General features: G+C 43.5%; 1 long non-coding RNA gene across 3 annotated transcripts in view; it reads left to right on the top strand.

Moving 5' to 3' along the window:
• LOC133513870 (uncharacterized) overlaps positions 1-25,219 on the top strand; it is a 158,289-nt gene that overhangs the window by 96,391 nt on the left and 36,679 nt on the right. Inside the window, exon 5 of one of the 3 annotated variants that reach the window (XR_009798646.1) lies at positions 21,659-22,234. The exons of the other annotated variants lie outside the window; for them this stretch is intronic. This is a non-coding gene — a long non-coding RNA (uncharacterized LOC133513870). Of the gene's footprint in view, positions 1-21,658; positions 22,235-25,219 lie in introns of those variants that run through there. 3 annotated transcript variants of the gene reach the window in all.

Here is a 25,219-nt window from a genome sequence, read left to right on the forward strand (position 1 = left end):
TTCACATCCGACAGCAAAAATAGCAAATTTGAAGACGGCCGGCTATCTGTTGTGCGAATAGAAATTAAGGCCTGCGGCAGCTCATACACCTCGCGTAAAGAGACTGCCATCCATTATCGTGTTATCGCCTGTCTGGGAATTGAATTGTGGCGACCGAGTTAGACAGCGAACATGCCGCCACATTCTTTTCATTTTTTTTTGTGTGTGTGTGTGTGTGTGATGCAAAAAAAAGCCTGTTGTCCTCTTTGCCGTAGCACTTAAAGCTCTCCCGAAAAAGTGAGCGACGGCATGTTGAAATATTCCATTTTATCTCTGCGGTCCAAACTTGGAGATAGCGAAGTAGAGAATGCCTGGCAATTCGCTAGAAGCGTAGTAAACAGTCGGTGCTTCTGCAACTGACAGCTTGGGGGAAAAAAAAAGAAGTTGGAGAGCTAGTAAGACATGTTATTCTATTGTAAATTTTAAAAAAAAAGGTTCTACTACCAAAATTATTAAGCCAACCCAAAGTTCTAAATGCATGGACTGTATGTAGTTGATTAGAAGGCCGTTTTTTCACCACACATGATTTGGACGTATATGGCTTTTTGTCACTCCCGCTATGAAAACCCTCTCGAGGGATTTGTTTTGGAGAAGAAGCAGGAAGTGACGTTATCAGCAGACGCCCACTCAGGCGGCATCGTGTGTTTGAAACAGTTTTACCTGCGGGAAGGTAGCCCTTTGTTCCTTCGTGTTAGCCAAAACGCCGGCTCGTTTTATTGCTGGATATCATTCGAACACTCGGGAAGACGGATTTACTCTTCATATGTTTCCAAAAAACCCGGTTCGTCATGGAAAATGGATTGCACAGGTACAAAGGACGAATGCTTCATGGGTTCCAAATGGCACGTAGGTGTGTTTAGAGCTACTAAAACAAAAATAATAGTTAGCGTGGGGGGGGGGCGTAATCCTTCTCTCAGAACGTAACAAAATATCCGTCTACGTAAGTCAGGGTTGCTAAATGTATCGATGTGCGCGTCGGTGCCGAGCCGGGCCGCTTTACGGCGTTGACATCGCTCGTGGCTGAGTGCTACATACCGTCGTACATACTGTCTGCTGTTAGTTAGAAGTGATCCGTGTATCATCTAAATATGGCTCGAAACGATAGGGTAATATTGCCCCGGTCACTTCACTCAACTGTGTGGTGTTCTCTTTTTCGAAAAGAGCTTCCGTGTCAGAAGGGGCGTCGGAAAAATCCGAAAATCTCTGTTGTTCCTCTCCCATACCAGGTGTGACATTGAAGCGAATAATGTTATATGTATTTTTCATTACAATATCTGTTTTAGAATTTTTATAGGCATGACAGCGGCCTTTTAAGTTGCTGTCAAGTACAGACTCTATAAGTAGTGCTGCCGAGGTTACGCCTAATAAACAGTTAGCTTTGCCCTGTGTTCGTTAATTATGGATGTAGATACACAACTTGGAACGAGGGGCTGATGTCTTAAACATCACCACTGCAGTGGAGAAATCCAAGATCCTTGGCTCGCTAGCTCAGTAGCTCATGGGCTAGTGAATATTAATAAACGGTGAACTTTTCCTTAAGTGTGAGACGTTGACATTTTAAACAATGTCACCGATGTGGAGCAAGCTTTTTAGCCCCCTTAGCTTGCTTGTTAGTGAAGATACTAAACAGTTAACGTTCCCTAAAATGTCACTGTTGTGTGCTACATGCTACACATCGAGCAAGGCTGTGGGGAATTGGACAGCGCCAACGCCGGTCCGCTGGCATTCCAAGAACCCACGCGCAGCTAATGACACAACCCTCCAACTCGCCGACACCTCACCACAACAAAGACGATTCATTGGACCTGGAAAAACAATCAATCAATTCATTTTTTATCAAGTCGAGATGATAATGACTGCGGAACGCAAGCTAGTTACGTTACGTTATGTTATGTGACTGCTCGCGCTGAAGTTTAAATTAATGGACCTTTACTCATTGACAACCCTTTAGAGTTCGTGTTTAAGGACCACTGCACTAAAGTATCGTATGAAGCTGATTGCATTTTTTTCTTTTCAAAAATTGTCAGTGATTAAAAAAAGATTCAGCTACTTTGCATTTTTTCCCCCTTTCTTTTTCCCCGTAGTTTAAATAATGGTCCGTGAAATGCACGGATCAAATGTCATGTAATGCATGTAAATGTATTCATAGCCATAAAATAATGTAATTTATCTTCATCTATTCATCACTTCCATTCAATTACAAAGTGTAGATTTTTCTAAGAGACATCGGTGCTAAGGATAAAACTGAAGCAATCATAAGAAACAGCAATATGAAATATTGTGTACACTTAAAGGATCTTTTTCATGAGTAAATTATTTCAAATTCATACATCGATTCTCATCCGTTCTAATCTGTTCCACTTGGTAGATGAATTATTATGAGTCACTGCACACTTCCTTCTGATGGGATATTTTTCCATATGCTGTGGGAGTGCTCGTGCTGCAACGCGACAGTACTCCTCAGTGATGAACACAAACCCATCTTTGTGTTTTTACTCTTTTCAGATATCACTTTCCCACAGTCAGGAACGTTTCACAAGTCAATGAATGATCAATAGTTCTCAGTCTGACATTGAGCAATAACAATATTAATGAACAAGACCTCCTCCAGGATTTCAATTTGAATCAGTGAGCCAATTGCTACTGTGTGATCCAGGACAAAAAGGTTTCTAGACCACACAGAACAGTGTGCCGTAGGTGTGAATTTAAGATGGAGGTGGGACTGCGTCAGGGTCAGCTCTGAGCCCCTTCCTTTTTGCTGTGGTAATGGATAGGCTGACAGATGAGGTTAGACTGGAATCCCCTTGGACCATGATGCTTGCAGATGAGATTGTGATATGCAGTGAACGCAGGGAACAGGTGGAGGAACACTTAGAAAGATGGAGGCATGCACGGGAAAGAAGAGAGGAATGAAGATTAGCCGAAGTAAAACAGAATATATGTGCGTGAATGAGAGGGGTGGAGGGGGAAGAGTGAGGCTCCAGGGAGGGTGGACGACTTCAAATACTTGGGGTCAACAATACAGAGCAATGGAGAGTGTGGTCAGGAAGTGAAGAAACGGGTCCAAGCAGGTTGGAACAGCTGGCGAAAGGTGTCTGGTGTGTTATGTGACAGAAGAGTGTCTGCTAGGATGAAGGGCAAAGTTTACAAAACAGCGGTGAGGCCGGCCATGATGTACGGATTAGAGACGGTGGCACCGAAGAAACAACAGGAAGCTGAACTGGAGGTGGCAGAAATGAAGATGTTGAGGTTCTCGCTCGGAGTGACCAGGTTGGATAGGATTAGAAATGAGCTCATTCGAGGGACGGCCAAAGCTGGATGTTTTGGAGAGAAGATTCGAGAGAGCAGACTTCGATGGTTTGGACATGTTCAGAGGCGAGAGAGTGAGTATATTGGTAGAAGGATGCTGAGGATGGAGCTCCCAGGCAAAAGAGCGAGAGGAAGACCAAAGTCAAGGTTGATGGATATTTTGAGGGAAGACATGAGGGCAAGTGGGTGTTAGATGGGAAGATACACGAGAAAGGCTGAGATAGAAAAAGATGACACGCTGTGGCGACCCCTAACGGGACAAGCCGAAAGGAGAATTCTTAAAATGGCTGGTCACATTTTAAGGAGAGCTTTGGAATTCTTGTTGCTTGAAAAATGGAGCCTTTGGATTTTGTTACTCATGTCAGTAGAATGCCAAGGTCAACGTCATATATTGGGCACACAAAAAAAAAAAAAACGGCACAAATCCAATTTGGTCCGTGATTGATCACTGTGCCAGCTACTTAATTACGTGGCCAACGAAGCTAAGAAGAGGTGTAGCTACATAGAAAGTATTTTCTTCAGCCTCCCTGGAAACACGCTTGTGACCTTCGCAATCGCAAAAAAAAAAAAAAATTTACTTATCTGGAGCTATTTTATAGAAGAGGGCATGCCACCCTACCGCTAATAATGTACGCATAATCTGCTAATTCATCTTCAAAGTCCGGAATGGACTTTATCAAGATAAAAAGTCCGCCATGAACGGTAATTGTTCTGATTTGTTTGCTGACCTTTCTGCGCAGAAAGCAAGCCCACCTCAGACGATTTGTTTGGATCAAGAAGGAATGCTTTGCTCTTATCAGACAAACGACAGAATGATAAGACAAACTGAGTTAGATAAATACACACAGGTTGTTCGTGCTGATTAGGAGCCTTGTTTGATGTGACATATTACAGACAGAATATTAAAAAAAAAAAATGGAGCAGCATTTTGATCCAATAATTTCGAAGACTAAATGTTTAGTGGCTCAAATTAGCAAAGTATTAGATATTTGTCCTCCTTATTAAACAATGTAAACTAAATGTATTACATCCATCCACCAAGCTGGACAGAGAAGAAAATGGGTAAAAAAAAAAAAAAGAAAACAAATACAGAATAATACAAAACATCCTCGGTCCTCATCTGTTTCAAACATTTTCAGTTCCAAATATATAATATAATATATACAATAATATAATATTAAAGGTTTGTGCCTTAAAAGACCAACTAAAGCTTAGTATTTTCAAGAAATCTGAGATTGTTTTTGAAAATTACTTAAAAATCTCATTAAATATAGAGTATGTTCCTAATGTACATGATTTGTTTTACTTTCAAACAAAGGGAAAAACTTAATGGTATTTATTATTACAACAAGTATGGTAACATTTTGTGGTCCAGCACCTTTGGCATCAATTTAGTGCGGCCCCTGAACAACAGCCACATTCGACCGTATAAAATCAGGCCCAAACTTGATGTGGTAAAGCTAATTTACGAACCAGGCGAAAACAGGATTTACAACTGCAAAACTTGCACACACAAAAAAAAGCCAAGCAGTTCATTTTTGGTGTTGTAAAAGGACTAAAAGCAAATAGAAATGTTTATTAGCTTTAATCGTCATTTTGGGCTTGTGGTGATCTCCCAAATTGTCCATTGTGAAAGCCATCAGAGCTACATAAAGCCCAAAGACCCTCTTCTTCCTCTTTGGTGGCGTTCACGACTCTTAGACGTTGCCAACACCTACTTGTAAAATGTTGAGTTATGAACACGGTGTTTATTCGGAATCAGGGTTAGGGCTCTCAATCACAGCAACACGCCCACCAAGCATGAGCGCCGTCTCTGAGCATCAACACACCTGCTCTTTGGGATTTTTGCAAATTAGGCGCATCGACTCTTATAAACACGCCTTTCATACCAAGATTTGCATATGCTGTTTATCCACTTTGAGATTAAGCACTGAGGGAAAAGGCTTGCCGATTGGACCCCAATAAAAACGTGAATATAGCAAATCTCTTCCCCCCTAGACATGAAATGACTAACAAAACCAACAAGACTTCAAATCAGCCCTGATTCAGTAACTAAGTGCCTGAGCGATTCCAGGAAAGCCCTAATTCGTGCAGTGTACAGTGAAGAAAATAAGTATTTGAACACCCTGCTATATTGTCTCAGTGATCCTTAGAAAGGTGAAGAATTAGCCCAGGACTGCACGACAGGACTTGGTCAATGACCTGAAAAGAGCTGGGACCACCGTTGCCGAGGCGACTGTTGGTAATACACTAAGACGTCACGGTTTGAAATTATGCACGGCACGGAAGGTTCCCCTGCTTGAACCAGCACATGTCAAAGCCGTCTCAAGTGTGCCAGTGACCATTTGGATGATACAGATGAGCCATGGGAAAAAGTTTTGTGGTCAGATGAGCCCAAAATGGAACTTTTTGGTCATAATTCCACAAACCGTGTTTGGAGGAAGATGAGTGATGAGTTCCATCCCAAGAACACCATCCCTACTGTGAAGCATGACGGTGGTAGCATCATGTTTTGGGGGTGTTTTTCTGCACATGGGACAGGACGACTGCACTGTATTAAGGAGAGGATGACCACCGCCATGTATTGTGAGATTTTGGGGAACAACCTCTTTCCCTCAGTCAGAGCGTTGAAGATGGGTCAGGACTGGGTCTTTAACATGACAGTGACCCGAAGCACACACCCAGGAAAACCAAGGAGTGGCTCCGTAAGAAGAATATCCAGGTTCTGGCATGGCCTAGCCAATCTCCAGACTTAAACCCAATAGAAAATCTTTGGACGGAGCTGAAACTCCGTGTTTCTCACCGACAGCCCAGAAACCGGTCTGATCTAGAGAAGATCTGTTTGGAGGAGTGGGCCAAAATCCCTCCTGCAGTATGTGCAAACCTGGTGAACAAGTACAGGAAATGTTTGACCTCTGTAATTGTAAACATAGGCTACTGTACAAAGTATTAACATGTGTTCAAATACCTATTTGTAGCTGTATCACGCAAATACATTGTTTAAAAAAATCATACATTGTGATTTCTGTATTTTTCTTTTTAGATGATCTCTCTCACAGTGGACATGCACCTACAATGAAAATTTCAGACCCATCCATGATTTCTAAGTGGGAGAACTTGCAGTATAGCAAGGTGTTCAAATATTTATTTTCTTCACTGTATGTCCACGTTATCACCAGATCCAGATGACCTCTGGTTCACCTTGAACTGAACTATGGCTCTTTGCGCCTCTGAATATGATGTTTGACAACCAGCGCTACATGAAAACTGGACCCAATGGCCTAGGAAGCTATTGGACTTGTTTTGTCCAATGATTGGACAGAACTAATGTCTAAAGATAAAACGCAGTAGGGGAAAAAATAACTTTGAACTAAAGAGGAAAAACTATTTGCAAAAAGTCTCCCCCCAAAAAAAACTGTTTACTATCATGTGTTTGGAGCCATGAGAGTGTTATCAGACTGGAGTGACAAAAAAATGTTGCTTCCAGAGTGGAGAACAGGCACTAATGCAGACACTTGACGGATGTCAGCTGCCCTGATGGATATAAAAAAAAAATGCTAGAGCATCACAACCAGCTAGCCGCTCTGAGGTGCTGGTACATGAAAGGGCAAAGCGAGGCGATTCGTTCCAGTGGCGAGGAAACTGGGACAAGCTTCAACCTTGACAGTTCACAGCGCGAGTTTTCAACATGATTCTTTGGTCTTACTAGCGTGTGTGACCCACCCATCTCAGAAAAGAACACAGTTCTCACGAAACAATGAAAAAAAAAAAAAAAGATGAAACAAGTCTAATGGAAATTTAAAAAAAAAAAAAACATGTTTGAAATGTCTAAAAACAAAAAGGCACGTTTGGGAAACTATTGTGTAAAAGCAAAAAGTCAATAGGTACTAAATGTCAGTGCAGTTTGAAGGAGGTTCCGTTAGACTCCAATTTCTCTCACGAGGTCTTCACCTAAAAATGTTACAGCACAGCCTCGGTGCAGTTGGCTAGAACTGAATCATAAAACATTTGTCTTGTCTCCTTTTTCTCACACACTTATCCTCCCTCGGTGTATCGAGCTTGTGCACGTGACGTCACCATTTTCACGACGCCATATTGCCGGTCAAACAGAGCTGCTCGACATTGTGGGGGGCATTGAACCGGGGGAGAATATTTCCAATACCCGGGACCTGTTGTGCTGTTGGTTGTCACAACAGACGAGACAGATATTCAAAGAGATCATTCTATGGAATACCAGCTGAAAAGACCAGAAAAGATCGGTGGATTCCGGCAATTAAACATGATGGACTGTGCCCAACCAAAATGCACGCGCCTGTGTAGCGATTACTTCATTTCAGGTAGGAACTATTCTTCTCAATCTCATATTACCAAAAAGTATTTAAAATGATAAGTTGGCTCATTTGAGAACAACGCGTGTTCAAAAAAATAAAACTGTCACAGAGGTTAAGTGTGGCTGCAATACGCTTCCGTGTACGTTCCATGGAGACGACTCCGTCCTCTTTTTATTTTTATTTTTTCAATCATAGTTAATGAATGCGAGTTTGTGTAAAACCAGGAGCCATTTATTTAAATATTGGTATTCGTATTGAATAATAGCTGAAAAGATCGATGGAATACGGCAAAGGTTAACGTGTCGCCGAACACGCTTCCGCGTTCACAAGCCGTCAAAACCGTCACTGTGGGATTTATTCCTGATGAGAACAGATCCAGCAACAAAGTATTTGTATGCGTCCAGACATTTATATGCTTTCAAACTTTTCTGTGTATATCTCGACGACTTACCCACCAGATCCATGTGTACAACCAGTTGTCCAAGACAAGCGGAAGCAAATTAATTTCTTATCGGTGAAAACATCAACTTCGGCATTAAATACGGGGTCCTCTATGCTGAGTTTATTTAATTTTTCCACGTGCCTTTGTTTATTTTCACCTTCTAAATGTCTAACGGTATCGGACAAGACTCTGAGCGTCGTGCTATAAGACATTTTCGCGTCGTCGCCAACCGACTTAGCATTGAATAATGCTTTTCTAGACCTGCAATATGGCGAGGTAAACAAAAGTCGGGTGATTTTATGACGTAGGTGTCGGTAGCTCTACATAGTTCAGAAAACAACAATAAAACAGCAATTGATTGGATAGTGTAAAATATTCTGAAAGATATTTATTTTAGAAATGTTAACTTCTGAAAGTATCGCAATGATCCCCCCTGTATTTTGGATTTTTAGGGATTTTCCTCTCCGTAGGCACTCGGTAGACACTAAAACCTCAACGTCACTTTATGACAAAAGTACTTAACATCCATGAATTCCAAAATATTGGGGCGATCGTTCTAATATTCTCAGAGAAGAAAGAGACCATGAGTGGAGATAGTCACATAAATTTGGGTGAGGATTGATGGCAGTTTGGTGACATTAAACATTTTTCCGCTTATCCTCCTGCTTGGAGTTCCAATTGCCCACAGAGTTATTCTCTGGAATGAATGAATGACTCAGACAGACAGTCTATGTTGATCAATCACACACTTCACGTGGAAATGTTCATACGCACGCTAGATCGATGAGGGCCCTTAAGAGTGAGGCACAAAGGTGACGTAAGACTCAGACGACTGTTGTTGCGGTACGTTCAACCTTTGGCCACGCTCTGCACGCACGAATATCAAATGGTCGCTGCATCCAACTTTTACTGCAAGTCAATTCTACATATGTTATGTAGCGAGATTATAAACAGAAACACCGTACTCATACCTAGCTAGTATATCCTTTTTATTTATCGGTTACATATTTCAGCTGTCTAATAGCGCTATAGCTGTATACATGTTATGATGACACAGCATTGAGGAACTGTACTGAGATCCTTGCCAAATCTGTTCATGAACCTTAATACAGTATAATATGTGAACCGGGCACCAGTTTTTTGTTCAAAAACTGAATGGTTCACGAACCTAGCTTCCAATTGTAGGGATTTGCGAGTTTGGACCCTGAGCATGTTCACGAGTCGAGGAAGATATGACCAATGATTAGAAAAAGTTAACAGCACATGGATGTATTACAAAGGAATGGGCAGTTCAGACGTCCGTGTCTTATCTAGATATCTGTCGCACACGAGATGTGTGTCTTCTGGCAGGATAGCCAAAGAAGAAGACAAAAGCTGCCCAGTAACAAAGTTTTTTTATGTATGGGTCCGAGGTAGAAGTGGTTGCCCCCCCCCCCCCCACCACACCCCACGCAAGGTCAGATCCTGGGCCGGGATGGTAACTTTCGGCTCCTTATCTGGTGTCGTTCGTCTCCCCGGCAACGCCTGGGATAGGAGGATGGCGCCAGCCGGTTTTCTGCGTACAAAGATCAAGGACAACCACCGGCTCCACAACACATCCTTGTCTGTTTAGCAAATGGGCAACACTTTATCCGTTGATTAAATGTTTAAGGTCATATTTAAGCAAATAATGAAAGTGCAAAAAAAGGAAAATTGTCTTCACACTGTACATTCCTAACGTCGGAGCAGACATGTTTGTCTATTTTGCAGCGTTTGGACATTTCCCTTCAACTTATCAGGATAACTCATTTACAGATGTTGACTCATGAGATGGGTGAAATTATTTTTGTCTTTTGATAAAAGCTTTAAATCCAAAGAAGTGAAAAGTCCATTTAAAGCAACCTTGAGATGAGCTAGAAGGAAGGATTTGACTACAGTGAGCTGATTAAACTGGATTGCAGTTCTGCAGGAAAATGCACATTTGTAGAAGTACCAACAAATTCTGGAACTAAACTTTCACTGTGCTTATTAAATATAACTTGAGATGTTTTCCACGAAGGAAACACCTGACCTCCCTGCGCTGAAAAATCCCTCGCTTCCACCACCACCCACACGCGCATCCACCTCCACTTATCTCAAGGGATCTCCGGGAACTCCAACACGCCAACTTTCAATCCGCAACCAAGCCGTCTTAATTATAGCTGGCCAGTGGCTGCGCTCGAACTCGTGAATTATGCTCGATTGTCCGCAATCACGCCGTTGTGTCACGTCATCGCTATGAACGGCCTCATTTGCCACGGCCCGTAAGCGGAGCGTGTCGAGAACCCTTTGTGGAAGATAGATCGCCTCACGCAGCAAAAAATCGATCGGTACCCCACAGAATGTAGGAATTAAACTCAAGTTAAACTTCTCTCTTTTTGATGAAGAAAAGGATTCAGACTGCAGAACTGCACTTTCTGAATACTGTTTTCTCAAACACTATACCAAAAAGAAATATTCTCATTGGGCATAGATGAGATAAGAATGCAGCCCTATGGGGGCACAAACCAGTGCAATCTGTAGGCCGGTCCCAAGCCCGGATAAATGCAGAGGGTTGCGTCAGGAAGGGCATCCGGCGTAAAAACTGTGCCAAACAAATATGAGCGTTCATCTAAAGAATCCCATACCGGATCGGTCGTGGCCCGGGTTAACAACGCCCGCCCCCGGCACTGCTAACCTACAGGGCGTCGGTGGAAATTCAGCTACTGTGGGTCGAAGACAAAGAAGAGGAGGAAACCGGATCCAGCGTCAGAAGAAAAAGAGGAATGTACAGAGCCTACAACTGAGTGTAGGGACTTTGAATGTTGGGACTATGACAGGAAAAGCACAGGAGTTGGTTGACATGATGATTAGGAGAAAGGTTGATATTCTGTGCATCCAAGAGAGCAGGTGGAAAGGTAGTAAGGCTAGAAGTTTGGGAGCAGGGTTTAAATTATTCTACCACGGAGTAGATGGGAAGAGAAATGGAGTAGGGGTTATTTTAAAGGAAGAGCTGGCTAAGAATGTCTTGGAGGTGAAAAGAGTATCAGATCGAGTGATGAGACTAAAATTTGAAATTGAGGGTGTTATGTATAATGTGGTTAGCGGCTATGCACCACAGGTAGGATGTGACCTAGAGTTGAAAGAGAAATTCTGGAAGGAACTAGATGAAGTAGTTCTGAGCATCCCAGACAGCGAGAGAGTTGTGATTGGTGCAGATTGTAATGGACATATTGGTAAAGGAAACAGGGGCGATGAAGAAGTGATGGGTAAGTACGGCATCCAGGAAAGGAACTTTGAAGGGCAGATGGTGGTGGACTTTGCAAAAAGGATGGAGATGGCTGTAGTGAACACTTATTTCCAGAAGAGGGAGGAACATATAGTGACCTACAAGAGCGGAGGTAGAACCACGCAGGTAGATTATATTTTGTGCAGACGATGTAATCTGAAGGAGGTTACTGACTGTAAAGTAGTGGTAGGGGAGAGTGTAGCTCGACAGCATAGGATGGTAGTATGTAGGATGATTCTGGTGGTGGGTAGGAAGATTAAGAAGACAAAGGTAGAGCAGAGAACCATGTGGTGGAAGCTGAGAAAGGAAGAATGTCGTGCGGCCTTCCGGAAAGAGGTGAGACAGGCTCTCGATGGACAACCGAAGCTCCCGGAAGACTGGACGACGACAGCCAAGGTGATCAGAGAGACAGGCAGGAGAGTACTTGGTGTGTCATCTGGTAGGAAAGGGGAGAAGGAGACTTGGTGGTGGAACCCCAAAGTACAGGGAGTCATACAAGGAAAGAGATTAGCGAAGAAGAAGTGGGATACTGAGAGGACTGAGGAGAGGCGAAAGGAGTACATCGAGATGCGACGTAGGGCAAAGGTAGAGGTGGCAAAGGCTAAACAAGAGGCATATGAAGACATGTACACCAGGTTGGACACGAAAGAAGGAGAAAAGGATCTCTACAGGTTGGCCAGACAGAGGGATAGAGATGGGAAGGATGTGCAGCAGGTAAGGGTGATTAAGGATAGAGATGGAAATGTCTTGACTGGTGCCGGTAGTGTACTAAATAGATGGAAAGAATACTTTGAGAAGTTGATGAATGAAGAAAATGAGAGAGAAGGAAGAGTTGAAGAGGCAAGAGTGAAGGACCAGGAAGTGGAAATGATTACTAAGGGGGAAGTCAGAAAGGCACTACAAAGGATGAAAAATGGAAAGGCAGTTGGTCCTGATGACATACCGGTAGAGGTATGGAAGCAATTTGGAGAGATGGCTGTGGAGTTTTTGACCAACTTATTCAACAGAATACTAGCGGGCGAAAAGATGCCTGAAGAATGGAGGAAAAGTGTTCTAGTTCCCATTTTTAAGAACAAAGGGGATGTTCAGAGCTGTGGGAACTATAGAGGAATAAAGTTGATGAGCCACACAATGAAGTTATGGGAAAGAGTAGTGGAGGCTAGACTCAGGACAGAAGTAAGTATCTGCGAGCAACAGTATGGTTTCATGCCTAGAAAGAGTACCACAGATGCATTATTTGCCTTGAGGATGCTCGTGGAAAAGTACAGAGAAGGTCAGAAGGAGCTACATTGTGTCTTTGTGGATCTAGAGAAAGCCTATGACAGAGTACCAAGAGAGGAACTGTGGGACTGCATGCGTAAGTCTGGTGTGGCAGAGAAGTATGTTAAAATAGTACAGGACATGTATGATGGCAGCAGAACAATGGTGAGGTGTGCCTTAGGTGTGACAGAGGAATTTAAGGTGGAGGTGGGACTGCATCAGGGATCAGCTCTGAGCCCCTTCCTGTTTGCAGTGGTAATGGATAGGCTGACAGATGAGGTTAGACTGGAATCCCCTTGGACCATGATGTTCGCAGATGATATTGTCATATGCAGTGAAAGCAGGGAGCATGCAGAGGAACAATTGGAAAGATGGAGACATGCACTGGAAAGGAGAGGAATGAAGATTAGTCGAAGTAAAACAGAATATATGTGCGTGAATGAGAAAAGTGGAGGGGGAAGAGTGAGGCTACAGGGAGAAGAGATGGCGAGGGTGGACGACTTCAAATACTTGGGGTCAACAATACAGAGCAATGGAGAGTGTGGTCAGGAAGTGAAGAAACGGGTCCAAGCAGGTTGGAACAGCTGGCGAAAGGTGTCTGGTGTGTTATGTGACAGAAGAGTCTCTGCTAGGATGAAGGGCAAAGTTTACAAAACAGCGGTGAGGTCGGCCACGATGTGCGGATTAGAGACGGTGGCACTGAAGAAACAACAGGAAGCTGAACTGGAGGTGGCAGAAATGAAGATGTTGAGGTTCTCGCTCGGAGTGACCAGGTTGGATAGGATTAGAAATGAGCTCATTAGAGGGACAGCCAAAGCTGGATGTTTTGGAGACAAGATTCGAGAGAGCAGACTTCGATGGTTTGGACATGTTCAGAGGCGAGAGAGTGAGTATATTGGTAGAAGGATGCTGAGGATGGCGCTCCCAGGCAAAAGAGCGAGAGGAAGACCAAAGAGAAGGTTTATGGATGTGGTGAGGGAAGACATGAGGGCAGTTGGGGTTCGAGAGGAAGATGCAGGAGATAGGCTAAGATGGCAAAAGATGACACGCTGTGGCGACCCCTAACGGGACAAGCCGAAAGGAAAAGAAGAAGAAGAAGGGCATAGATGAGATAAGTATTTTGACATATTGTAGTCATAGAGGTGCCGCGTGGGATCAGCTGATAAAGGTTTGGCCCCACAGTTCTGAGGACCTGCGTCTCCCCGTGCCTGCGTGGCTTTTCTCCGGGCACTCCGGTTTCCTCCCACATCCCAAAAACATGCGCATTAATTGGACACTCTAAATTGCTCCGAGTTGTGATTGTGAGTGCGGCTATTTGTCTCCATGTGCCCTGCGATTGGCCGGCGACCAGTTCAGGGTGTACCCCGCCTCCTGCCCGTTCACAGCTGGGATGGCTCCAGCACACCTGCGACCCTTGTGAGGATAAGCAGCTCAGAAAATGGATGGATGGATAGTCGTAGAGGCAACGCTAGAATAGATTATGCCTGTATACCATAACTATTATATATCATACAAGTAACTGTTGAGAGAAAAATGAAATATGCGCCCGCAGTGGAGACAGATTGGATACACCCCATCAACGCAAGCACAACATCATCAAAAAATGATGATTATGTTGAAACAACAATAATTTGAAGTTGCTGCCAAGACACGCACAACATTATTAAAAGTTCCAAGAGGAAGTCTTGACATTGCAAATGTATTGTAAAGACAATAAGCATAGCAGAGTGGAAGTGTTGATTTTTACATGGATTTAAAGTACGTCAGTGGTAAAGATTATCATGGTTAATATTTTGCGCATTTGTTATTATTTACCAGTGTTGTGATTCCCTGCACGTAATAATACCAGTCACTCACATTTGAAAAACGTAAGGGTGTGGTCAGCCATGCTTGCAGATATAAAGTTACGGGTGCGGTCCACCAGTCATGCCCGCAGAGATAAAGTTGCGGGTGTGTGTTCCGTTTGTAATTATGAGTGTACCCCTTTAAAAGCGGGGGGGGGGGGTTGTCAGGTAAACTAGGAAGTAGAAGTAGGCTGAGCAGCAGCTCAAAGACCGTGTGCTTCCGTGTTGAGGAAAAAAAAAAAAGACGCTGGATCGGTTTTCATGTGCGCTGAGAATGTGCGACAAGTGCGCAATTGCGCAGCGGCGCATCTCAGAGGGAACATTGGTCAAGACTACACAAAATAAGCGACGTCGTTCAATATCTATTTTTTCTACTCATAACTGATTTTACGCACGTAATTTTGCGTGCTCGACTGGGCAGGTTTGCGAGTGCGATGGCGTGAACGCGCTCGTCCAATTATCAGTGACTGTAATACATCTGCGCTTTGGGCATATTTGTGTCAATGTAAACAACGACCTCAGATAATAACCACTTGATGTAAGTAGTCTATTGTCTATCTATGACTTTTTTGGAGGTGCAACCTCAGCCACTGATCGTGTCTTAAAGTTTGGTGAATGGAGAACATGAGACTGACTGAGGGGCTTGGGCGTCAAGCATGCTCACCAGCTGCAAACGTGCTTCACAGTTTTTCCCCAACTTACCTCGTACGATGCGGATTCACCCTTGGGATCAGCAAGGTTGAGCAAAGGTTGAGATAAGGTAACGCGCTTCTGGCGACGTTATCTCCACACCGCCCTTACACTCAGTCCGATAGCAGGCTTCTGGTCCTCCACATGAACAAAATGTCTCGATCCAAATGATTCGTTCTTTTCGTAGCTCCCGCAACGTGAATATCATGTAAACGTTTAAAACAATTGCTGTACTTTAGAAAGGTGTGCAGACTATCAGAAGGAAATCGGGGAATGAATGGCAAGGGGGAATATGGACGAGGATGTGGCCCACATGTCATCTCGATGTCCGACTTCCAGTAAGCGCCACAGTATAGTAAATTGGTGACAATCTCCGTTCATCCGCCCAATTACATCCTCTCAAGAGGAGGCTGCTAATCACTGCAATTAACTTCCCTCCAATTAAGGCTTTGCTTTTGGAAGTGCTTTAATGGACTGCACAATGCTGAAAAATGAATCCATGCTCAGATAATGAATCTGATGCGAATAAACAAACGCATTAACCTCTTGACCCAGTGACGGTATCATCTGAGACGGTTTCAGCGGGCTTGCAAGCCTCTTGCCTGAGCTGTTCTTCCCTTTCACCTTATTTATGTAATAGGTTACATTGCCAATTGATTTAAAAATGGCATTATACGGCACTAAACATTTTATACGACTGCATTTCCATAACAATACAGTAAGAGCCCCTGTAGCGGCATGAAGTGCTTTAATGCCGACTAATGGACTTTTCCAACCTGTCAATCACTCGTACAATAATAGCCAATCAGATAGCCGCATTGTCTTAACCCCTGGCTTGACACGCCCCTCTCGCCGTGTTGTCCCACAAGCGACGCCGGTTGTCAGTAGCGTGCGCTTGGAAAAAGTTAATGTTACGAAGAATATGGTCCTCAGATGCGCTTGGGGAACGTGCAATTCTGAAGAAAGATATCCTGCTAGGTTACAAGCGGCCCGGTTGATCCATTTTCCAAAGCCTAAAACACAGTTGACGAAGTCTCTACGAGGGATTGAGGCTTGCGGACGACCGCACGAACAATTGAATGTGAACAATATCGACAAAAACAAGGCTGTATTTTCGAAGGTAAGTGAGGGAGAAGTATCTTCTCTGAGTTTGATTGAATTATCATCAGTGCTTTATACATTGCAGAAAAACAACTTTCACTGTTAGCATATCACTAACCTGCTGATTGAAGTGTGTCATGTTTTATTCCGAAGACTCGGGTTAGGGATACATAAATGCGCCATCTCATGCGAGAGGAATGTCTATTTGCCTATTTGTATCACGTCGGACTTTTAAGACGGAGTACTGGGTTCCATTACGAGCCAAATCAAATGAATTCACCCACTCACTTATAAAGACTGCAATTATATTGCTCGTGATCTTTCCAAGTAAAAAGTACTCACCCTGCTTTACATGCGCAATACGATTCCACCATTTTATCCTGTTGGATTTCAATATGAAGTTTGTGAGGCGTCAAACGTTGTTGCATCGATCGCCAACTGTAACTCTGACATTGCTTCCTGCTCCGACCAAAATCTTAATTCCGTGTACATATCCTTGCGTGAAATAGTTGTGACCTCTCTGTGGAACTCTCTTGGATAAGTTTGACACATTTGGCAAAAAACTTACCCCAATATTATCTGGAATACGCGATAGAGAATCAACTTCAAACATGTTCTGTTCAATCGCCATTTTGGAAGCCTGTGGGACATGGCTAAGGGGGCGGAGCTTAAGATCGCCATCGGAAAGGTCCATTATAAATGAGGCTATATTCACACAGCAGAAGATGAAGTTTAATTTTGATGTTTTGTTAAATCTGATCTTTTTCATGAAGTTTGCGACGTCAACCGACATCACGTTATGTATGCGTCGGTCTTGTCATGACCAACGGCAATATTTCTAAAACATCTTCTCTTCGCCACCAACTGCTTTCTGCTCCTTCGTCCGTCGTTGCTTTTGTCGCGTGATTGACTTGTCAAATTTTTGCGAAAAACTGCATCTGTACTGAACTTTCATTGGATGCATATCTGAATTATATCCACATAAGAAAGAGGACGTGAAGAAAATTAGACATTGCATTGTTCACATTTCGCAGAAAAATCAAAATGGACAACACAGCCTTAGTGAGGGATCACCTTTTAACCATTTGAAACATGAATCGGGAGCTTGGAAGCAAACTTTTCTTTTTTAAATCCATATTTGAGGCAGCTTACTAGCCAATCCCATACTTTTCAACTAAAAAAAAATATTTCTTTACTGTTGAAGAATGCAAGTACCGAGTATAATTTGACATCCGTCATGATAATGTACTATATTTGTGTTTGCATTTTTTTTTAAACTTTCGTATAAGTGCATACGAAATATTATATTTCTCATCAAGAATTAGATTTTGCAAACTGGTGTACGCACCGTGACAGAAACGCCGAAATGATTTCGGAAATGACCAACGCTGTTAATTTAGGCCAGCTGTGGCGTTCTAATGAACATTACTTTTTTTTTTTTTTTTTTTGCTCGAGGGCCTGACCTGTTTTCATTTTTTGAGTCGTCTATTTTTCGAGGTGAATTATAGTCCACAAAAAAAACAAAAACCCAAAAAAAACCAGGAAAATGCACAGAGAGCAGGATCGATGCAAGGCACAGGCACTCGGACGTTTTCATGGACCAACTTCAGTAGGATTACGAGAGCCGAATAATAAATTTGAGTGGCTTCAGACTGACCGCAAAAGGGCAAAATAGTTATTCATAATCGTCAGTAATTTGAGATGCAGAGGAAGCATTTGCTAAGCTTCGGCAACCAAGTACATTTCTCGTTTTGATAGTGGATTGGACATCTAGAGTGGGTCACCATATCGGCAATGACAGAGAAATATAGCCCCAAACCTCACAAGGATAAGATCACTATCAAAAACTATTCATGTATTATAATATCAAATAACAAACAATTTCTGTACCCCCAACTTTCGTGGATAAAATATTGCTTAGCTAGAGTATTAAAAGATGGCGCACGGTGGTCCAAGCTATGAAGCACTGGCCTCAAGAGTTGTGAGGACCAGGGTTGAAACCCCGCCCCCCACCTGTGTGAACTTTGCGTGATCTCCCCGTGGCTTTTCCTGGGCACTCTGGGTTTTCTCCCACATCCCCCCAAAAAATACGGGTACATTAATTGGAGACTCTAAATTGCGCTTAGGTATGATTTTGAGTGCGGCTGTTGTCTATCTCTGTCTGCCCCGCGATTGGCTTGCAACCAGTTCAGGGTGGACCCCGCCTCCTGCCCGATGACAGCTGGGATTGGCTCCAGCACTCCTGTGAACCACGTGAGCATAAGCGGCTCAGAAAATGGATGGATGGGTAGAGTATCAATACCTGATGCTCAATTCAATACATTGAAAATGGAAATGTTGTCTCGCCCTCGGTGATTTCTTTGTTGCTTCATGACGACTGTCGCTCGCTAATTTTTGATTATTATAATCCATAGATTAACTACTCTACTGTGACGTAAAGTGACTACGACCTCTGAATGTTGAGCTGTGAGACGTCCATTCAATCCAGGATAGCCAGAATGGGAAGCGAGATGTTCGAGAATCAAGAAACCGTCTCAACCGTTACAGCAGTTTTTAACCTCTTAAAACATGGAAATAGTCATCCCAGTTCAGAGATTCAAGGTTACATCTGATTTCGCGCCTGGTTTTGCTCTAGTTATACTACAATGAGCAATCGCTTGCACCCATTGTGTGGTTAAAGCTGAAAACGTGAAGGGGATGAGCAAGGACGTCAAAAACTGAGTACGTATTCTCCATCCTTTTCAATATTTTTTTTGCACCTGGGCAATTGTCTTCGTCATCAAAAAGCCAGCATTAGTGGAATGACCTCAACTCCGTTGATGTCTGGATCAGAATCTTAATTTGTCATTATTAGTTGGGGTATATACACATATCTTTGTATTCTCTTTTTACACTGATTATTGAGGGTTTATTTGTTAGGAACTTGAAAAGGTTTAAAGGTTCCTACAAGCTATAAACGTCTTAGTCTTACTTCCGATGTTCAATCTAATTACCTCTGCAAGAGCTTAAGAGGACGTCACGTAGCAATCACCGTTTGTTAACGATTTAATTATCTGGCAGGATTATACAAAAGCTGCTTAACTGATTTCCGGGAAAGTTTTGTTGCCGGATTGCACGTCGTCAGTCAAGAATCCGTCACAATTGGGTGGCATCCACAGATTTGTGTGCACTTTCTGCCGGCGGTGCAATTGTCATTTCCAACCCATTTGTGGCATTTTTACGCCATTCCCTCACAACCAGGCCGGTGTGACGGTCTGAGCGCTACCGGTGCTGAAATGTCTCCTTGTGATTAACGCGCATATTTTGTAAAATTCCTTCCCCATCCATGCTTCAACATGTGCCATTCGACAACTCGTCGCCGAGTGCTCATGTTCGCTGTGGGCGTCTCAGAAAGATTAGGTTAGGGTTAGGAGAAACGTATGTTAGCTACAATACAGAAAAAAATGGTGAGTGTGGTAAGGAAATGAAGAAAAGCGGGGTGGAGCACTTGGGGGAAGGTGTCTGGTGTTCTATGTGACAGAAGTCTCCGCTAGGATGAAGGGCAAAGTCTATAAAACAGTGGTGAGGCCGGCCACGATGTACGGATCAGGGAAGAGACAACAGGAAGCAGAACTGGAGGTAGCAGAAATGAAGATGCAGAGGTTCTCGCTTGGAGTAAACAGGTTGGATCGGATTAGAAATGAGCTCATTAGAGGGACAGTTTGGACGTTTTGGAGACAAGTTTCGAGAGAGCAGACTTCGATGGTTTGGACATGTCCAGGGGTGAGAGAGTGAGTATGTTGGTAGAAGGGTGCTGAGGATGGAGCTGTCAAGGAAGAGAGAGCGAGAGGAAGACCAAAGAGAAGGTTGATGGATGTGGTGAGGGAGGACATGAGGACAGTGTGTGTTATGCCCCCGTCACACCATGACGTTCTGGTCAGCGTTCTATAGCATTTGAGGAAACGTTGGTAGTCGCCCATGGTCGCCGGGATAGCGCCAGAAGAGCGTTGTTTGAACGCTAGTGAACGTCAATGATCGCTGGGAATCGGCGGAGGAAAAAAAAGTTTTGAACGTGCACAAAAGTTCTCACCGAGACCAGCGTTCATCGACGTTTAATTTTAAACGCTGCAGAACGTTCAAGAACGTTCGTGGAATGTTTTACTAACGTTCGCCGAGCGTTGCACGCGTTTGGCTATCGTTAGTCAGTCGTAACTCGAGCTTTACTTGGTTTTTATTTAATCGTTTGCTCTGCAGTGAACGACTCAGTGGCGACCTGTCAACGACCACTGAACAATCCCGTAGCGCGCACAGCGCCTAACTAAAGTCAAACGAACGTCGTTTGCCGTCCATTGAGCGTCATTCGTGCGTTTCTCGAACGTCCATGAATATGGGTACAAAAACCGGTGCATTGCATTCTTACTTGCGGCGCTAGTTGCTGAAGTCCGCACCCCACCTTTTTTTCGTCTAGGCGGCATGATGCTGACTGTTCAAACTCACGAGAACAACTGAAGTGACTATGAAATTTCCAACGTTTTCGCTCCCGTTCCACTGTAAAAATGACACGCCAGCAAAACGCTTTGTGTCGTTATTCACCCGTTAGTCACACGCTCAACACGCTCGTCTAACGTTGACAAATGGCTCGTCGCGCGGCAGTGACACGTTAGTGCGCGCTAATGGTTTTTAGGGGTATCTTATTTGGTCGCTGTTACACGCTTTTCGTGCGTTAGACACACGTTAATCATCAGTCAATCATCGTCAGTCATCCTCACTTGAGAACACTGAAAAATAGAACGATTGGAATGTTCAGAGAACGTTGACCAGAACGTCATGGTGTGACGGAGCCGTTAGAGAGGAAGATGCACGAGAAAAAGTTGACACGCTGTGGCGACCCCTAACGCGACAAGCCGAAAGGAAAAGAAGAAGAAGAAGGAATGTTTCCATTACATTCTCAATTGACAACGCTCACGTGCATGTGCTTTCCTCCCTTGGCTGTGGAGTTAAGTGCGACGTCTTCCTTTTGAGAAAAGCACTTTGAACACATCCCGGACATTGTTCGTCTGCTGCCTTGTTATACGATGGCAGCTCCGACGCTTATGATTGATAAGGTTCTCACTTATAGGCCCCAGCTTCTAATTAGAGGGGAATGCCTCCTGTTAATTTATGCTGTCATGCAAGCATCTTATTTTCCCATAATCCTTTGTTTTGGATGAATGTGGCTTTCAGCATCCTTCCATGAGTCAATGTTGAATACTTCTGAGTTTTATACTCTTTGGGAGTTTTTTTTTTTTTTTTTACACCCCCTTTTTACTCATTTGTGGTTTTGCATGCTTGGTGGAATCCGTGCGGTCGTGGCTTGACACACACATTTTCCTGGCAGGCGGCCACAAGGGACACCAGCGAACATCTGTTCCTGAAGCGCTGGCTTCTCCCAACAAGGCAGACCGAACCACCGGCGTGACCCTGCACTCGGAAATCCGACAGCCAAGATGCCATATGGACACTCATATTATTATTTTATCATCGTTCTCCGGACTTGGAAGCATTTGAGATTACGTTTGGTTCACTGCAGTCTGTCAAGCTGACCCACAAATTACTTTTGGCACTTATGGTGCGCTACATATATACGTGAGCACCAGATAACTTGTGAGAGCGGGATGAGTGTGGATAGCGGTAGCGGCATTACCCGCTTTAGACTCCGTTACGATTGGTGGAAAAACGTCGCCGTAAGTCATGGAGGCGTCGATCGCAGATCCACGCAAGCAGCAACGTTTCTTTTGGGGAAAAAAAACAATGTTGACAGGCAACGCAACATAAGTCTCTGATTATTCACGCTGTCATCGGAAACAAAGAAGAAAGAAAGCAAATCAAACAACTGAAGGTGTGTACTGAGAACCGACAACACTTGCACAGTGACAACGGATCAGAGTTAGAAAAATCTCGACGCAACAAAGCTTCGACTGTGACAAGATCATTCTCACCCTCGGACAGATTTGTGATGTGGCATGAATATATTTCCACCATACACGCATGTTCATGTTTTTGGGACTGTATGTGTGTATAAATATATATACAGTGAAGAAAATAAGTATTGGAACCCAAGTAAGTTTTCCCACTTAGAAATCATGATGGGGTCTGAAATTTTTCATGGTAGGTGCATGTCCACTGTGAGAGAGATCATCTAAAAAGAGAAATCCAGAAATCACAATGCATGATATTTTTTAATGATTTGTGCGATGCAGCTGCAAATAAGTACTTGAACACCCGTCTGTCAGCTAGAATTCTGACCCTCAAAGATCTGTTCGTCCGCCTTTAAAAGTCCACCTCCACAGTTTTGATGTGGTGCTGGTTGTCAAACATCATATTCAAAGGTGCAAAGAGCCATAGTTCAGTTCAAGGTGAACCAGAGGTCATATGGATCTGGTATTAACGTGGGCATACAGTGAAGACAATAAATATTTGAGCACGTTGCTATATTGCAAGTTCTCCAACTTAGAAATCATGGAGGGGTCTGAAATTGTCATCAGAGGTGCATGTCCACTGTGAGAGAGAACATCTAAACAGAAAAAGCCAGAAATCACAATGTATGATTTTTTTTCAACGATTTATTTGTATGATACAACTGCAAATAAGTATTTGAACACCCGGGAAAACCAACGTCAATATTTGCCACAGTCGCCTTTGTTTGCAATTACAGAGGTCAAATGTTTCCTGTAGTTGTTGACCAGGGTTGCACACACTGCAGGAAGGATTTTGGCCCACTCCCCCACACAGATCTTCTCTAGATCAGAGAGGTTTCTGGGCTGTCGCTGAGAAACACGGAGTTTCAGCTTATGCAGCTAACAGACCTCACACAGGTGCATCGGATTCAGGATCATACATGGAGTGGAGGTGGACTTTTCAAGGCGGACTAACAGATCTTTGAGGGTCCAGAATTCCAGCTGATGGACAGGTGTTCAAGTACTTATTTGCAGCTGTATCGCACACATCGTTAAAAAATCATACATTGTGATTTCTTGATTTTTCTGATTTATAGATTATTATTTCTCTCTAATGGACACGCACCTACGATGAAAATTTCAGCTCACGCCTTGATTTCTAAGTGGGAGATCTTGCAATATGGCAGGGTGTTCAAATACTTATTTTCTTCACTGTATACAGTGACTATCCCATTAAGACAACAACAAAAAAAGCCTGACCAGTTCCACAAGTACAGGGGCAGATTTGGAGACTTATTGCAGTTGATCATATTGTGCTTCAGGTCTTGTAATATTTCACAGTTTCACCTCCACCTCCCCCCCCCCCTAATTGCATTTCGAAAAGCAAGCTTATCTAAAAATAAAGAAATAAATAAAAATAGGAGTGTATGGTCGCTTATGAGGTCTCCCCTGTCGCTTGGTGAGCTGTTGCCCTCAGGTGGTGTGTGTGTGTGTGTGTGTGTGTGTGTGTGTGTGTGTGTTACATAACACACAATTGAGCCGAGTGTGGGATGGAGCTGGAAAAGACTTGAGACAAGAAAGCGAATGGTTGCTTTCTGCTGAGGTCTGCATTGTAAAAAAAAAAAAAAAAAAAAAAGAAATTCTTAGCAAGCATGGAGAGAGCTTGTTTAACTAAATGTATAAAATGTGGAATAGAATAAATCATTTTGAATAAGTAGTATTGAAGTTAGGATTAGAGGCCCCGTAGCTCAGTGGTTAGACCATTGGTTGTGGGTTCGTATCCCGCTGGGGCCTCCGCTCCCTGAGAAGGGTTCTGTCAGGAAGGGCATCCGGTGTAAAAATTGTGCCAAACATTTATGTGCGTTCATCTGAGATGACACGCTGTGGCGACCCCGAAAGGGACAAGCCGAAAGAAACGTTAGGATTAATGCAGTGTTTCCCGACCTCTATTAAGCCACAGCAGCCATTTTACATGGAAAAAAAATAAGAAATATCTATGGCACACCACCAAGTACCACCCTCGTATCAATTTACGCACAACTGGAAAGTGGGCCTGATTGGTTGAAAACAAATAGAATGTGCTAAGTCATTATAAAGTTCTATTAACTGAAATCCGTGGATACATACAGGGTTTTTTTTTTTTTTTTTTTTTTGCACCTTCTGCCATGTAATGTAAGCAGATTCAATTGTTCACTCATCTTCTTCTCCTTCTTTTCCTTTCGGCTTGTCCCGTTAGGGGTCGCCACAGCGTGTCATCATTTTTCCATCTAAGCCTATCTCGTTCATCCTCTTCTCTTAACACCCACTGTCCTCATGTCCTCGCTCACATCATCCATCACCCTTTTCTTTGGTCTTCCTCTCTCTCGCTCTCTCTTCCTTGACAGCTCCATCCTCAGCACCCTTCCGCCAGTATACTCACTCTCTCGTCTCTGGACATGTCCAAACCATCCAAGTCTGCTCTCTCCAACCTCGTCTCCAAAACATTCAACCTTGGCTGTCCCTCTAATGAGCTCCTTTCTAACCCTATCCAACCTGTTCACACCAAGCGAGAACCTCAGCATCTTCATTTCTGCTCCCTCCACATCTGATTCCTGTTGTCTCTTCAGTGCCACCGTCTCTAATCCACTGGTATTGATAGAAAACATGAATTTGTAGTTCATAATAATTTAGACTGGAATCCCCTTGGACTATGATGTTCGCAGATGATATTTTGATCTGCAGTGAAAGCAGAGAGCAGGTGGAGGAACAATTACAAAGATGGAAGCACGCACTGGAAATGAGAGGAATGAAGATTAGCCGAAGTAAAACAGAATATTTGTGCGTGAATGGGAGGGGCGGAGGAGGAGGAGTGAAGCTCCAGGGAGAAGAGAGAGCGTGGGTGGAAGACTTCAAATACTTGGGGTCAACAATTCGGAGCAGTGGTGAGTGTAGTAAAGAAGTGAAGAAACGGGTCCAAGCGGGTTGGAACAGCTGCCGGAAGGTTTCTGGTGTGTTATGTGACG

This window comes from Syngnathoides biaculeatus, chromosome 2, assembly GCF_019802595.1.
Source record: "Syngnathoides biaculeatus isolate LvHL_M chromosome 2, ASM1980259v1, whole genome shotgun sequence".
In the NCBI taxonomy this organism is placed as follows: Eukaryota; Metazoa; Chordata; class Actinopteri; order Syngnathiformes; family Syngnathidae; genus Syngnathoides; species Syngnathoides biaculeatus.